At 35.1% G+C, this 17,209-nt stretch overlaps 1 long non-coding RNA gene across 1 annotated transcript; it reads left to right on the forward strand.

Annotated features, from left to right (window-relative positions):
- Nucleotides 1-2,546: 2,546 nt before the first annotated feature.
- LOC147076625 (uncharacterized) lies at nt 2,547-6,083 on the forward strand. The gene is made up of 3 exons (XR_015069710.1): nt 2,547-3,079; nt 4,418-4,558; nt 4,785-6,083. It is a non-coding gene; the product is annotated as an uncharacterized LOC147076625 (long non-coding RNA).
- The last annotated feature ends 11,126 nt before the right edge of the window (nt 6,084-17,209 follow it).

Below are 17,209 nucleotides of genomic sequence, written 5' to 3' on the forward strand. Positions count from 1 at the left end.
TAAATGGAAAAAAGTGTCACCTTTTATACCCTCAGGATAGAGGTTTAATAAGAAACAGTCCGTAAAGGATAGCAGATCTGTCCCTTTCTCTCACGAGATAAATTTACGTATATCTCCCGTTCCTGACAACTTTCTTATAGAGATAACTTCCACTTTAGTCGGGTTGAATTTACTCTACGTTATTTTTGCAAAATTAGGTTTCAATAGGGGTGTTTTTAACACCCTCTAGAACATGTTTCTTAAATGCGCAGTTACGATGACGTAACCAAAATAATCGATTTTATATAACTTTACGTGTTCAAACGAAGGGGAAAGTTTTTAGCTTTCCAACGAGGTATCGGAATAGGTATTTGTGTACTAGATAAGGGGATGGCAGTCTTTAAATTTAAAACGACAGAACGAAATGGTTACACCCACGTCCTGGTCTTTTCCACCACTGTAGGTTATTTTAGGCCAATAGAATTTTACTAAGTTTTAATAAAACTGTTTGGTCCCTCAGCAACTTTCTCATTCGATAATTACCTTCCGAATAAATATTATCACGTAAAAATACTATAATGTCACACCTGACATTTGCACGTAAGTATATAATCGTCGGTATACTGGCAGAAAGCTATAAGTCAAAAATCCTAGTTTTGAGAAAATCGACGTTTTCTAAAATCAAGAAGTTTGGAGCTCTCTATTTTTTCACCTAAATCATTATTTATTAAACCAACCACTCTATGAAATGCATTAATCATGTAAGAATTCAATTCAAGTATAAGCAAGTATTTTTTGTAATAATTATTGTTGATTTTTTGAATTTGTAAATAAAATGGTGACTTAGGTATCGTTTTCTAACAGTACACCTTTGGAGTCAATGGAGTGGCAATAGGCTAAATGTTATAGGTAGTTGGCTAGTAATATACAGGACTCCTAATTATTATAGAAATGGATTTATTTACTTGCAATTTTATATAAATTTTAAATTTACACAGAAATAGAGGTAAGTAGGTACTTCTGTTTGACATTATTATGAAAAAATATCTACTTTGATGACTTTTTTTGTGTATCAATGTAGACGAAACGGGACTTTCCAATGTTCACAAGCCTAGGAAAATTATTGCATTGAGGGGTGAGAAACAAGTTGGTAAAGTTACTTCTGGCGAAAGAGGTGAGATAGGCTTTTTATTGTGCTTATTTAGAATAGTTTTAAGATTGTCAAAAAAATTCGATACGTTATGTCTGTTGAAGCTGGTTGCACGCCCCAGACTAGTTGCTTCAGGCATTCTTAAGGATAAGTCGGTGTTGCGCTTCATAAAACCAAACAACCAGTCATAAGATGCTTCTTTCTGCAATTCCCATTTTTCAGGTATTTTTTTTCCATTTTTCAGAGCATATTCATATGCAAGTTGCCTAGTTTTCTGACTTGTCAGTCCGTGATGTAATTTACTTGCTTTTTTCAAATAATAATTCAGCTGCTTTTCTTCAAAATTATTAAATATTTGTGACGTCTTATAGTTCGATGAAAACGATATTTCATCTTCACTGTTTTTTTGTTTTCGAACATATCTTTTAAGCGTCATTACATTCAGGCCAAATGCCTTTGCGCTACCCTTTAGAGAAGCACCGTCATTTATAACCCGGTATACAGCTTCCTTCAGTTTTTCACTATCTATATTATTTCTCTTTTTAACACCTTCTTTTCTTCGATAAACGCGCGGCATTATCTGAAACAAAAACACTTTTTTACAAAAAAGAACTATGGGAGATGTGATCCCTATGGATCTAGTATCCCATAGTAAACGTGATCAAGTGTCCCCAATACTAGTAAAATCAAAATTATTTACTTAAAACGGTAACTACAAACGAAATTAAAACAACTACTAACAGCAAATAAATCTTGAATATATACATATAGACTGAAGAAATACAGCAATCACTCACCTTTATGTGAAAAGCAGATATTTAAGTCCAAAGATTTAGAAAAAACTTGTCTAAATTGTCAAAAAGAGTTCGGTCAGACGTGTTCTTTACTCGATTGATTTTGACAGCTCTGAATACACTCTGATGTCTATGGTAAATGGTGGGCAGCCAGTGTTGCCAATATTGAAAGAATATTTCCCCATATTTACGAGTTCTTGATGGGTGAACAACTCTCCCAAGGGATCAAGTATCCCTCCCTTCCCCTACAGTTTTTTTTAACATAGATAAGATGTAATTGTATTATAATTACAAGATAGGTAGGTACGCTAAAAGGATTGAAATTTCGTAATTTCCGTCCGGTAAAATTGGTGCAAAGTACCATAATTTCGTTGGTAAGTAATTAAGAAAATTTTGCAAGCCGAGAAAAAATTTGGTCAGAAAAGGTGAAAAAGGGCCTTGACCTTGATGTTATAAGCCTTCGATTATTCCTGTTGACTAATGATGTATAGATGTAGATCGTAATTTTTCGCCTTGTGGTCTTTTGTGCTGGTCTTTTCACCCCTTTTTCATGTATTCCCTTGCTGTTATCTCACTGGCCACATTCTTCTTGTTAACTATTGTTGAAAAAAGCCCTTGACTTTGATAAGAAGGCATTTTTGGTCAGAAGGCTTGTCTCAATAAAACCGGGCCTAGTGGTTTCTCAAATTCTAGGTTATATTTTTAGAAGAAACCAAAAACCCTATTTTCAACAGTGATGATAGGTCCCTACTAGAGATTTTCAACGCGTACAATATTTTATACAGAATCGACCTGACCTAAAGATGGTATCACTGATTTTAATTTGTGACGTGGGAAGTGCTGTCATGTTTTCCAGTTAATTCAGACCATTGCCGACTGAAAAGGATTATCTTTATAATGATATTCATCTAAAGATGGCGGTGTTCAGACGCTATACGCCGTGTTATTTCGTAATAATGACAGTTGGATAGTTATTCGATAATATTTGATTATTATTAACCAACTAACAATGGATATAAAGCGCGAACCAAGCGAGGATAAATCCGATTCAGAAGTACAACGCTTTTATGATGTGCCAATTGAATGTTCAAACTTTCCTGACGACAATATTGATCTAAAACAAGAGAATTTCGACGATGCTTATTGCAGTTTTGAGGTTAGTTTTTGACAAAAGCTGATAAAATGTTTATATAATACGTTTGATAAGAAAATTTAAAAAAAATGTGATTGTCGTTCTTAGCTGTAATGTTAATTCCAGGTAATAACATACCTGTACAACAGTACTACCGACTCATTATCAACTATTCTTTTGTTTCATATGATTGAATTATTTATACAAATGCACCGTTGACCAAGTTGATGAAATCGACTTTAAAATTAAAAATGCGATTGTAAATTCTACACAACTGTGTATGTGTGTGTCCCTCTTTCTCCTGGTCGTTACCTCATGGCTGAAGATCGTGACCACATTTAAATTCTGTTGTCATCTGAGTGACAACACAACCGTCCCTCCAAACTAACACGCCCCGCACTACACTCTGTCTTAATCGAGCGTATCGCGAGACCCTACGTTACGTTTGGATGTAAAGCATCAGCAGTTGTTGACGCCCGGGATGTCTCAGAAGCAGATACCCAAGTGAGCTTTGACAGAAAAGAATAAATTTAATGATATAAATAAGATACAAAGTGAAAACATTACAGCCAAAGAAACTATGTGAAGAGGTGTTCACGTTCGCAATAAGACGCCATTACGCCATAAGATGGCCATTGTGGCTACCATTTCGGACGGCCCGACGGGCCCAACAGCTGATTGAACCAACTTTAAACATATCTTCTCTCATTGAGCTTCTCTTCTGAGCGACCAAGATTTTCCATCCATCTCGGTCCTCTCCTATCTCAGGTGTGAAGGCTGTCCACAGTAAGCTCATCCACTTGATCGCTCCAGCGCACCGACCCTGTTCTCTCCTTTACCTTCTCTGGAAACTACCCAAAACCACTAGCCTCCAGGTTATGCGATCCGCACCGAACAGTATGTCCATATAACCTGAAGACGGTTTAGCCATATTGTGGAGAGCTGTTAGCTTATCTGTAGTATTTGGATAATCGACTGCTTCATTCTGTGCTTCGTCCAAGAAACATGAAGCGTTCAGCGCCAATACCACATCTCCCTTGCCCTCAGGGTCCATGATTCGACAACGGATAAAAATCTGAAGGACACCAATATTCGCAAAAGCATAACTGTTTTGAACATTTTATAAATGAGCACATCTATTTATACACAAGGTTGCTATCGGCAGCTATCTAGGGTACCTACTTTATCATATTTTTATAATGAGGTAGGTATTCGAGATACAGACGATTAACTTCTTGTAACAATTAACCGCCGCATTACATACATGTGATAAACTACCCTCGAATTGGCGCAAAATTCATGTCTTGCGTGAATTTTATATTATTTATTATATTATGACATTAATAATTATGTTATTTGCAGAAGCTTGAAAACGATCTGATCAATATAAAGTCTGAGAACGATAATGAGGTAATCGTCATCAAAGAAGAATTTGTTGACAACGCAATCAACCAAAATAATAATGAGAATCCTCGACCTGGCTGCTCTCATCAAATAGATCAGGTAGGTACGTTCAATTATAAAATTTAGTTTTAAGCTCGATAAAACTTTAAATTTTCATAGTAACACGTCATCTTTTAATAATTTTTACACACTTTTTAATATTTTAAAACAAATAAACATCAAACCAAATAGTACATATATTATCAATCCGATATTAGGGGACACAATCATAATTTATTTATTTGAAATATGATTAATTTGAACATACCAACTCTGTTTTTTATAGATCTCTACCCAGCAGTATTTCACAGTACGTAACAGTAAACCACTGGACATCGTCAGAAAAGATACAGTTGACAATAACCTGGTCAACAATAAAATAGCACACGCATTCACTGACGTCAAAGATATGACGAAACAGCATTCAAAGATGACAATATATGAACAAAATGTCAAAAAGAATGTTCAGAATATTATATACGTGCAAAAGGAAGTTCGAATTATGTTGAGAAGATTTACATATTTTCCGCGTAACTTTATTTGCAAAGACTGTTGTGGAGTGTTTGGATCTGTAAATCATCTAAATAGTCACTTCATTTCGTGCATGAAGTCTAAGCAGATTGAGTCATATGATACGCATACTGGCGAAAAACATGGTGAATGCAATGATCAATCATATAAAATATCGAAGCGTTGTATTCAGAAGGTACATATTGGTGAAAAACTACATCAATGCGATGTATGTTTTAAAAGTTTTCAGCGAATTAATAATCTTAAATCACACAAAATAACACATACTAGCGAAAAACTACTTCAATGCGATGTGTGTTTTAAATTTTTTCAGCAAAATTGTATTCTCAAAAAACATAAAATGACACATACTGGCGAAAAACCACATCAATGCGATGTGTGTTTTAAAAGATTTCGGCAAAATGGTCATCTCAAAACACATAAAATGACACACACTGGTGAAAAACCACATCAATGCGATGTATGCTTAAAAAGATTTCTGCAAATGAGTGATCTCAAAAAACATAAAATGACACATACTGGCGAAAAACCACATCAATGCGATGTGTGTTTTAAAAGATTTCTGCAAATAAGTAATCTTAATAAACATAAAATGACACATACTAGTGACAAACCACATCAATGCGAGGTATGCATGTATAAATGTACGACGCTCAGTTATCTTAAAAGGCATAAATTAAGACATTCGAGTGGAAAACCATAACAGTTCAGTTTGTTGTTACATAAAAAGGTATAGTGTTGTTTGCTATTAATTTGTTACATCGATCACAACTGAAAACAACTTAGCCATCCTTACTTATAACATTTTATAACGCAACTACTAGCAATGAAGATGTTTTAAAAGTGTATGTGGGAATATTTTAAATGTATATCCCTTTAAATATTATTAGTCACTAGTGTCTATAATAATTTATTTTTCTATTTTAATTGGTTTTCATTATAATACTTTTACTTTAATATACAATTGGGTAAAACTAATCGAAACATTCTGCCATTAAAACGAAAAATAATCTGTTACCTGCTTGTTATTTATTAATTATGTTTGTGAATTTATAAAAAAAAGTGAAAACTAAATACAAATTGCGGTCCGAAGAGAAACAACTACACAAGGTTGTCCGGACTCTAGGCCTTTGTCACTCCCCCTTCAGGGGTGTTACCACCAACGGTTGATAACAAGCCTCGTGATGAGAAGGAGGATGTTATCAGTCCCTCAGAAGTATCCACCGATTGGTGGTCCCTGATATTTGACTAGCTCAGTCTCGTGTGAGGGGTTTCATCCATTGAGGATTTGGAGTAGGAGGTGGATGCACTCATTGACGGTGCTTCAGTACAGACACTTCATTAATAAAAACTCGTTTTAAAATATTTATATTTTATTGTCTATGGCACAATCCTTTAAAGAGGTCAAGGTCACAAGGTTGATATTTTTGGTATAAAATTGATGATGATTATATTTAATTTATTTATAAGAACTAATTTATTTATAATAAATGTTTTCTTGTATACGTATAGTCTACTGGTTACGTATTCAGGTAATGAATTAAGATTAGAAAACCTAATATTTATTTATTTAATTGTTTATATAAAATCTTAATTAATTTAGCACATATTTATAATTAATAAAAACACTATTTAATTTGAGAGGTAGGTATTTAATTTGATTTGAAGGTTACACGTGTATTTATTTAGAGTTCGTTTAGAACTGACGTTTATAAAATTTAGCACGAATTTCGCTATACTATAGGAGTGACGTCATGTACGTATGACGTCAGCGTAGCGCGAGCGGGTTCTCCGCTGAGAACTATACTCGGCGTGCGTATTAGATTTGAATAGGTTAACGAAGAGTGCGAACCAGACCAAAGGCCTCGCACGTCCTCCGGAGAATATCGCTTGGACGGATCTAATTTGATTAAAGAGATTACACTCTTTAATAGAGGTCCGGTACCTTGAGAGGGGGCTTTGCCAAAGAGAGAAAACCCTCCCATCTCTTTCTTGCAAGAAAAAAAATACGTGGTTGTCAGCAAATACGTAATGATTTGCCCAGAAAATGGATGCATAAGGTAGAATTAATTAATAGATAGTAAATTGAATACTTTTAAGAAAGCTAGAATAATCGGAAATAGGATATTAAATTTCGACCTTCTTAGTTCTTCACACAACGCATCTCGTGAGGCGAGAATCGAATAGATTCGCCTAGAAAGAGAGAGGTGACAAGTTGTATGGATCATCGTCTCTCCTCTCAAATTATTACAGTTTGTTAATAAAGTTTACAAGAAGACTTAATTAGTACATTCTAATAACATAAACAATGTTCATTCTTACATTTAAGTTATAAAAATGAATAATCGCATGTCAAAAGATCGATATAAAAGATTTCTTCTTTGATTTGATTCTATATTTTAAGACTGTGAATTTGTCATTGTAAGTGTTTATTAATTTCTGTACCTATTAAATAACTGATCTAATAATTCCAACCTTTCGGATCTGATATTTATGGCTAATAAATACTTCTCTAAATACACACACTCTTACAAGTAGTTTAACTTTGCTCTTGGTATATAATATTATCATCTTCAAAGTAGGTTCTTTCTCATTTTTACTTTACTTACTAGTTTATCATCTAAATACTCGGCCGCTGGTTGAGTGGTGTATTCAAACAGCGAATTATTTTTTAACATCTAGATCGAGCATTTACTAATATTGATACGCCTTTATCTCAGATCTTGTGTTGGCGATGGGCCAAAGGAAAAAGCGTGAACTCGTGCTTACCTACTCATGTGGTGGGGTGAGACAGGATAAAGTAGTACTTATCTCAGAGCCTTACTCCTTTTGCTCATCAGGAATCTTAGTTACTTGCTTGTTTTATACGGTCACATCACCCAACTTTACAGTTGTTATTATTCAATTCATAATTTTACAACTACTTTACTTACTAGTTTATCACCTAAATGCTTTGCCCCAGGTTGAGTGGTGTACCTATTCAAACAGCGAATTTTTCTCGACCGTCGAGATCGAGCAATTACCTACTAATATTGATACGCCTTTATCTCAGATCTGGCATTGCGAGTGTTGGCAATGGACCAAAGGAAAAAGCGCGAACTTGTGCTTATCCATATGGTCGGGTGAGACAGGGTGAAGTAGTACTTATCTCACACCCCTACTCCTTTTGATCATCAGGAATCTTAGTCACTTGCTAGTTTCACACGTCACATTACCCAACATTACAGTTGTTATTATTCAATTCTTAAAGTTTACCAGTCATTCCAGTCAGTAAGATGACTAATAACAAAATATAGGTTCCTCTGCTAACAATGAATCAAAACATCGAAATAAAACCTTTAACAATTAGATATCTAGTTTCCCTTTCTTTATCAGTACCTACCTGCCTTAAATTATCAGTAATATAAACGAGTCACGGACAACCAAGTTTTGAGAAAATCACATAAATGTATTGTGACGTCACCGCGGTCGGACTTGGAAACCCCGGATGTAAGTCCAGGCATTATGCACTGCACTACGAGGGCCGCTGTAATCATAGACATTTGGTAACTATCTGTTGGTGTCACCACTGTGGTGTTCGATATGTGGGTTATGGTGTTGAGGATAATGATGAAGAAGATTAGTCAAATATGTATGCAGGAACGAGTTTTATTTGCAGCGTAACGATCGGTACAATAGTATAAATACAATGACAGTAGGTACATAATATTATCTACTGAGATAGTTACGAGCCAGGTAATTAGATTCGAGTGACATTTTGATAAATCAATATTCGTAATTTATACAGTCAAAAGTAATACGTAAACATTATAATCCCTTAAATAATTTTATTGAACGACTCAACGGTTTAAATACTAAAATAATTAGCTTATGAATTTTATTTATTATTACAGTCATAATATAATATGATACTATGGGAAAAGATTATTAGACTAATTTTCCATTGCGATACCGTATTTCATATCGCCAATCAATCTGCTGATCCAGCTTAACAGTAAACTTGTTAACCATTATACGAGTCGCTGAGAAATTATTATTGCGGTCGAATAATTTGATACATTAAAAATAGATATTTGATCACTGACATACTGACAGCTACATATAAAATTGATGCAAAGTACTCGTCTTGATTTCGTTCTATGGGGGAGGTGTGAATGAAAAAATCATAAATTCACGAGCGTAACCACAAGTTAATTTATTTATGAACAATTTTTACATTCTTACAAGTATTTTATTTTTTACACAATATGTTATACATAAACATAAATTATAATATGCGGGAAGAAAGGAATCTTATTAATATACCTACACAATAGTGGGGTTTTAGATTATATACACCCACCTTCACACTTCGAAACATTAATGGCCAACAGGTGTTTGTTCACCATATCAGACGTCCATTTGTAATTTTCTACAGATAGGTTAATAATTACTATTTGCAAATGGTTGAACATTTTGAAGTTTTTTACATATCCAGTGTTTGAAACAATCACGACTATAATGATGCATTGCTGTACGATTCTCGACGTCGCATATTTAAGATGAAAAAAATTCAAGTAAAACATAGAACATAATTAATATATACCATTAAAGAGGAGGAAAAAGCTACTTGAACAAATTTAGATAAAGCACACATTTTTATAATGACTAATAAATCTGTAAAATGATATGCTTAAACCATTTATAAAATACGCTAATCTATCTATGGTAGATATTTTGTTTTTTTGAATTATTAATAACCATGTTCTTGCTTTTTGTACAAGATGGTTGTTAGTAATTTTGAACAATCAAAAAATCTTTCAAAAAAAACAGATAAATATTGTGTCCTGACCGGGAATCTAACCCAGAAATCTTGGTTGGAAGGCAAGCGCTTTACTCACTGCTTCACGAGAGCCGCCTATGGTAGATATTACAATAATTACACTACATAATATATTCATGGAAATGAACCACACATCAATTTGCAAGGCACACTATTTTGCAGTATAATCTAATAAAAATGAATTTATTTTTCTTTTATTATTTATGTTTATAAAATATCGTGTGCTATAAAAGGACTGACTTGATATCATTATCAACAACTGGCGTCGATCCACTGGTAGATGAAGGCTTATCATAGCTCCTTTCACTCTTCTCAGTATCGATCATCGCTGTCTATCAAACATTATTAGTTCGTCTATCCAGTAGGTTTAAGTGTCTTTGTGGTCATTTAGAGACCTATGAAAAACACTACCGATATGACAGGATTTACCCATCAGTTGTCCACTCACCGAGCAACATGTCCAGCAAATTATTATTTAATCTGGTTGGCGACATCTCTATCACATTGCGTACTACCACGTAATGTCACGGCATTTGGATATTTGTTCGTCAATCACAAAAGAGTATAATAATCGTAATTCGATACAAGAATAAGTGATGGTCCTTACAATAAGCGAACCCGGAGAGCATTATTTAGAAATCAAACAATAAACATAGTTCTGAAATATAATGGAGAGCCATTACAAATCAATCAAAGAGAAAAACACTTAGGTATCTAATACTTTAAGACGTCCAGTTATAATGAGTAGTAGATTTTTGAGCAACTCAATTTAGTAAAAGAGGCAAGAAAACAAAATAGTTTTCGATCTCTATAATGATTCATAGTTATGAAGAGTGATGCCACAAGACAAAAGTATCCTGAATTGGCTTTATCTGTTTGATTATGTAAAAGTGAAAAGACGTATGAATAAAAATATTGAATCTGCGTGTGTTAAATTTAATGCTTAACAATAATAACTTTAAGCATTCTGAAGGACTATTGATTAATTTAAATATTATAATATGCTCAGAAATCGTACGCCATATTTCGAAAGATTTGAATTTAAAATGTTTAATTTAGAAGGAAATTTTTGCAAGTAAATTTGCAGGTGACATTATGCCTGACATGCACCTTTCCATGCCAAGTTGCGACATTCTTACATAGCAGGTCTATGTTTTGAACACTTTATAAGTTACTATTCAAGCGATTTATTTTATCATTTCAATATTTATGGTTTGGACATTGCGATAGCATAAAGAAGATGGCCGATTTTGTTGATTTGAGTTTTATTTACAAGAATCGTCTGTCATAAGTGACATTTTGTGTGATTTAATCGGGTTCGTGACTGTTTGCAAGTATAAGTACAAATATCGCATTTATATGGCTTTTCGTCCTAATGTGTTATTTTGTGTTTTTTCAAGTATTCTGCGCGAGCGCATTTATATGAACACACATTGCATTTATATGGTTTTTCAGCAGTATGTGTCCTTTTGTGTGATTTCAGGTGTTGTGATTGTCTGCATGTATAAGAACATATATTGCATTTATATGGTTTTTCACCAGTATGTGTCATTTTGTGTCTTTTCAGGTGTTGTGATTGTCTGCATGTATAAAAACATACATTGCATTTATATGGTTTTTCACCAGTATGTGAGATGTTGTGTCTTTTCAGGTGGTCTGATCGTGAGCATGTATAAGAACATACATTGCATTTATATGGTTCTCCACCAGTATGCGACATTTTGTGTCTTCTCAGGTTGCCTGCATGTGAGCATGTATAAGAACACACATTGCATTTATATGGTTTATCAACAGTATGTGAGATGTTGTGTCTTTTCAGATAACGTGCATGTGAGCATGTATAAGAACATAAATTGCATCTAAATACTTTATCGCTGGTGTCTGTTTTTCTATATGTTCCAACGCTTTTCAAATGGGAACGGTCATGGGTTTCACTATTTACATGAATTTCACTGTGAATAGTTATGTGTCTTCTTAAAATACTAGAGGATTCTAAGACTGCATTACAGATATTGCATATAAAATTTCGCGGATAATGCACAACTCTTCTCAACACCATTGCAGCCACCTTCGGAGCATTGGCTGCGGAGATTTCCTCTTTTATATTTTGTTCATCTATAGTTATTTCTGAATACTCTATCACATTATCTTGGTTTACATCAGTTGTGGGTTGTCGGCTGCCATCCGTATTGGGACACTCAGTGACACATAGCTGGGTAGAAATCTACAACGAAATAAGATCGATATTATAAATATGTATCGACGGAATATACAATCTATTGTGATTAAATTGTGTGCAGATATTTTTTCATCGCTTGTATTAATTACATAGAAACTCCGCGTTAATTACAGTATGATCGCCAGTATCCAAGATAAACCACAACCAATTCAAATTTATAGCCAAAACAATTTTATATTCACTCATAGTACAATAATTATTTATTAAATAGGTAATATATATTTAAATGCAATGAAAATTGATAAATAAAATATTTTATCGTATACTAAAACCTCAAAGGTATTGTTTTACCAATATTCGATACATAGCAGAGTTCTCTCGCAAATATCATTTGTAAGGGATCTTGGCATTACGTTTAACAGTAAACTGACGATTGCTGCTACCATCTGTATTCTGTAACAAGACACTACAAATGTTGAACTTAAGTTTACTTGAGTCTTTTCGGATGTTATTGTTTAAAACTCCCGTATAATTCATTAATATGAAGCAGACTTGAGAGAGGCTCTAGTTGCTGGGTCCTGTAACAATAATTGAAGTACGGCCTCACGGTGGAATGGTATAGTATATTTTTGCGACACGTTTACTTTGGGATGTATGGATATTATCCGTAGCTCTATCCGTATCTCTATCCGACTGATTTTTCCTTAGCTATGCTACAATCTGTAGTTTGAAAAAAGACGGTAGGTGTCGCCCGACATCACGCAACATGCAGCACAGTAATAATCACAATATGTCGCACCTCGTCACTCATTTTGTGTTATCTTTATCATTAAGTTAAAAGAAATGAATTGTCATAACGGAACTACACCAAACTTAACTTGGTTCTCTTTAGCAAAATATTTTGAACTAGTTCCCTTTCATAACTCAAAATACCTAAAAATGTTGGATGGGGTGTTTATGTTTATTTAAATACAACTGTCTGTAAACAGTTTTTATTTTTATTGCGGGTTATTACGAATTTGGCTAATTTATAGTACCTAGGAATGACTTGTCTTGAAAAACTAACCTCAAATATGCAACCGTCATTGTCTGATTGTTCTTGCTTCACGTTAGTGCAGCAGTTGTCCGGGATGTGTGAAGGCAATTTGAGTTCGTCGAACCAATGGTGTGCTTCTACTTCAGATACACCATCATCGGGTTCCTCTTTGATATCCATTTTACGGATTAAATTCTTAAACATGTGACAAGAATAACGGTTTGTCCAAAATGAAACTGCCATTTGCAAAATGATAATGCTGCCAGTCCTTAAAACATAATGAAAAAAAAAGAAAAACTAAAGGGAAGGACGATTCTAGTTATTAATTGCTAGGTTATCTAATGATTTAACTTTATTCAGAATAATTATATTAAATCTACTGTAATTTATTAGGTACATATTATTATATATTAACATCACTGTCAAATAACGGTAAATATTTAGAAAATCTTGGGAAAGAAAAGGGAACACACTACTATCAAAACTTTTATAGTAGATCTCCTAAAACTTGGTTTAGTAAACATTGTAAAATAAAGCGAGATGTAATAGTGACAATAGCTAGAAGCAGGACAGGGCATCACAGTCTCAACGAATCATTGTACAAAATTAAAGTGGTAGATAGCCCTCAGTGTCAGTGTGGACATCCCACTCAAGATCTTAACCACATTGTCTGGCAATGTGATGCCTATGACCAGGAGAGAGAAGTGTTATTGAATAAGTTGGGGAAATGCAGGTTATACCCTCCTTTTACGATTAATTCGTTCCTGGCAAAACCAAATATTTCAGTTATGAAAATTGTACATGAATTTCTCCAAAAATGTAACGTAAATGTCTAGTGTATAGTGTAACAAAAATGTAATTCTGTATCATTAATAATGTAACTATTTATGCCTGTCGTTAAAAAAAAATGTATGTATACTTTTGTAAACCATTGTAAAGCAGAATAGCCTTCCATTCAGAGAAGAGCTCAATTGCTTCCAAATAAAGAAAAAAAAAAACATCACTGTCATTTAATTAATATGTTTAGTAAAATAGTAAAATAAAAATGAAAGGAGTTTTACCTACCATTAAAACTCTTATTATTCTTGTTGACTATGAAGCCCCTTGAGATGTTGATGGTATTTTTTGCCTTGTGTTCTCTCTGTGCTGGCCCCTTTTTATCCCCTTTTCTTCTCGATTATTCTCCTCTCTGGTTGTTCATCTTGTTTTACCGGCTGGCAGGACTGACGCTTGTATCTTGGAGTGCTTTGTCTTTGGTTATTCAATTTGATATGTCTCAAGGAAACCAGGTAGGTGTTCTCTGGACTTCAGAGTCAACAAGAATAATAAGAGTTTTAATGGTAGGTAAAACTCCTTTCATTATTCGCTATTGACTCTGAAGTCCCTTGAGATATCTGTCTGTCATCACCTGGTAAAGCAAGATAGATCCTGCAAGATAAAGTGGATGAACCTAACATGAGAATTAGGTATAGCATCTCTTGGCTTTTAGGCTCAGTGCACCGGGCTGAACAGAGAAGTCAACATATTTTGTTCCCCCGCTGTAAAAGTCTGTGTGTCTATCGGTCTCTGGTAAAATGTTTTAAACGTAGCTTCTTGGCGCCAATTACCTCTCTGCAGGATGTCATCTATGGGGTAGTTCTCTAACCAATATAGAGAGGCGACTGCTGATCGAGTACTGCCTGGTGATTCATGTACCCCTGCATCAGCGAGTACTGACTTCACCCAATTTCCAATGACTGCTCGAGTCGCCAGTTTTGGGGGGCCTCGTGACGAGATAAATAATGCCGGAATATTACCACCCTCTTCTCTTCTCTCATTGGAAACGCAGATAAGTTTTCGTAGCCAAAATACTGGATCGATGTTTTGGCAACTGGAAGCGCTTAATTTCCATCCAGATTGGCGGTGCCTTGATGTGTCCGTCTTGGAACCAAACACTGGCCATAGAATTATATGGTCGCCATTAACAACTAGGCCATTATCCGCTACGTTGAGTAGGGTAAGGTCATGAACCCGTCGTCCCGATGCGAGTAATAATAGTATAGCTGTTCTGCGTGAAACTTCATACAGGTTGTATACTAGTGGTGTTGTTTTCTTGAGGTAGTCCACGATTCTTGCGGGTGGATATGGCTTTTAACATATGACGCACTACTATGTTACTGCTGATGTCTTTACTGATCATAGGTTTGCAAAAAGTAGTTATGGCTGATTTATGTACAAGAATAGTGTTTTATGAAAGACCTTCCTTATTGTATAAGTGACCCAGGTATCTAGCCACTTCAATTGGTTCGGGGGTATTATAGCTTATCGTGTTGTCCCTGCACCATGTCTTCCATTTGTCCTATGCAGGTCTATAAGTCTTCAAAGTGGATGGTCGCCAGCCGGAAGTGAGAAGTGATCTGTCCTCTACTGACCAGCTAGAAACTAACTCTGCCCACCCAAAATTATCCATAACTGGAGTGATAGGTCCCGGACTTGTGGAGGTGGATGGTTTGTCACCGTATCCACTAGAAATGAATCCAAGTGCGGGATCGAGTAGGGGGTTCCAGTAATCTCTGCTGTAGGTCTGCGCTCCAAAAACACTTCTTCCACCATGGGGCCACCAGTAAATATTTTCCCCTTGCCATGTTCAGGTGTGCCAAAACTTATGGAATTAGATTCGGTGGCGGGAATATCCAGGCTAGTTTGAAGTCCCACTGTCGACTGAAGGCATCGTGGAACAGTGCAAGGGCATCGTTCGGATTTCGTGAGACTTACGTTGCGACAACATGGGCTGTGTACACGCAACTTGTACACGCTACGGGAAGCCCGCTAGTCACAAAACAGGGGAAAAACTATGCCCTGCACAAGAAGCATATTTAAAAAAATCTCAACTCAATTGATTATGGCTGCTAAAATAAAATTAGTACACGCCAATATCGGTCATAGCCAAATAGCAACAGTCGACCAATGGACATCAGACCAAAGGAAAAATCAAACTTCTAGGAATAAGGCAGACAAAAAAAATATTTTTCTTCAACAAAATCTTCAGCGATGCCGCTCAGCAATGGACCACATAATAGCTCAGGCCAAATACTATGATATAAAACTTCTTCAAGAGCCTTACGTCGGAAATACGGGCAGAGTAACATCTCCCCATAATTTAACAATATATCAGGCCGACGGAACATCGGAAAACCCCTGCAAAGCCGTAATAATCATCTCCAATCCTAACCTCCGCCTTATTTGGAGAAGCGACATATCTGACCAGTGCAATGCATTTGCCTTAAGATCTGGAACTTTGCAGCTTTTGGAGTCCGGCGATCGTACGCTCCATTAGATGAATCGTTTGCGATGAATGATCGTAGGGGCGTAATTCATCGTTGAGTCCCAACTCAACGAAAGACGGGGCCGCCAAATAATATTGTTTTTGAATAATAATAAATTGAATAACCAAAGACAAGGCACGCCACGATACAAGCGTCAGTCCTGCCAGCCGGTAAAACAAGATGAACAACCAGAGAGGAGAATTATCGAGAAGAAAAGGGGGTAAAAAGGGGCCAGCACAGAAGAACACAAGGCAAAAAATACGATCAACATCTCAAGGGACTTCAGAGTCAATAGCGAATAATGTACTTTTAACGGTGTTTCAACCAATTTTTTTTTCAATTCAAATTTATTCTTTAATTGTTGTAGTGAACTTTACAAATTATAAATTAGGACCTTCAGAACACGACATTTTAACAAACATAGAAATAGGTAGTATAAAAACAGTACCTACCGAAAAGAACAAACACAAATTTATATCTTCGCATAGTAGGCGAGAATTTTATAATAATAATTATCAGATTTGCTTTAAAACCAACATGATGGTCTTATGTATGCTTTAACAATATCGTAAGTACCTACAGAGAAAAATTAAGGTGGCAGTACATAAATGCACTCAATGCACAGCCAATGACAGAGCGTATGTGAGTGAATGATAATATTATATTGTAATAAATTATATAACTACCTACCAACACAATATCCTACAACAATTAAATAATACAAAAATGTTATGACAACCAAACATGATTTTGGATAGTAAAATTCTTCTATTATTTTTCGCTCTCTATACTTGAAAAAACAATGTTAGGTAATTTATATACTTACACATTTTTTTAA

This window comes from Rhyacophila brunnea, unplaced genomic scaffold (assembly GCF_057557595.1).
Source record: "Rhyacophila brunnea isolate RB1 unplaced genomic scaffold, BYU_Rbru_1.0 scaffold_13, whole genome shotgun sequence".
NCBI classification, from domain to species: domain Eukaryota; kingdom Metazoa; phylum Arthropoda; class Insecta; order Trichoptera; family Rhyacophilidae; genus Rhyacophila; species Rhyacophila brunnea.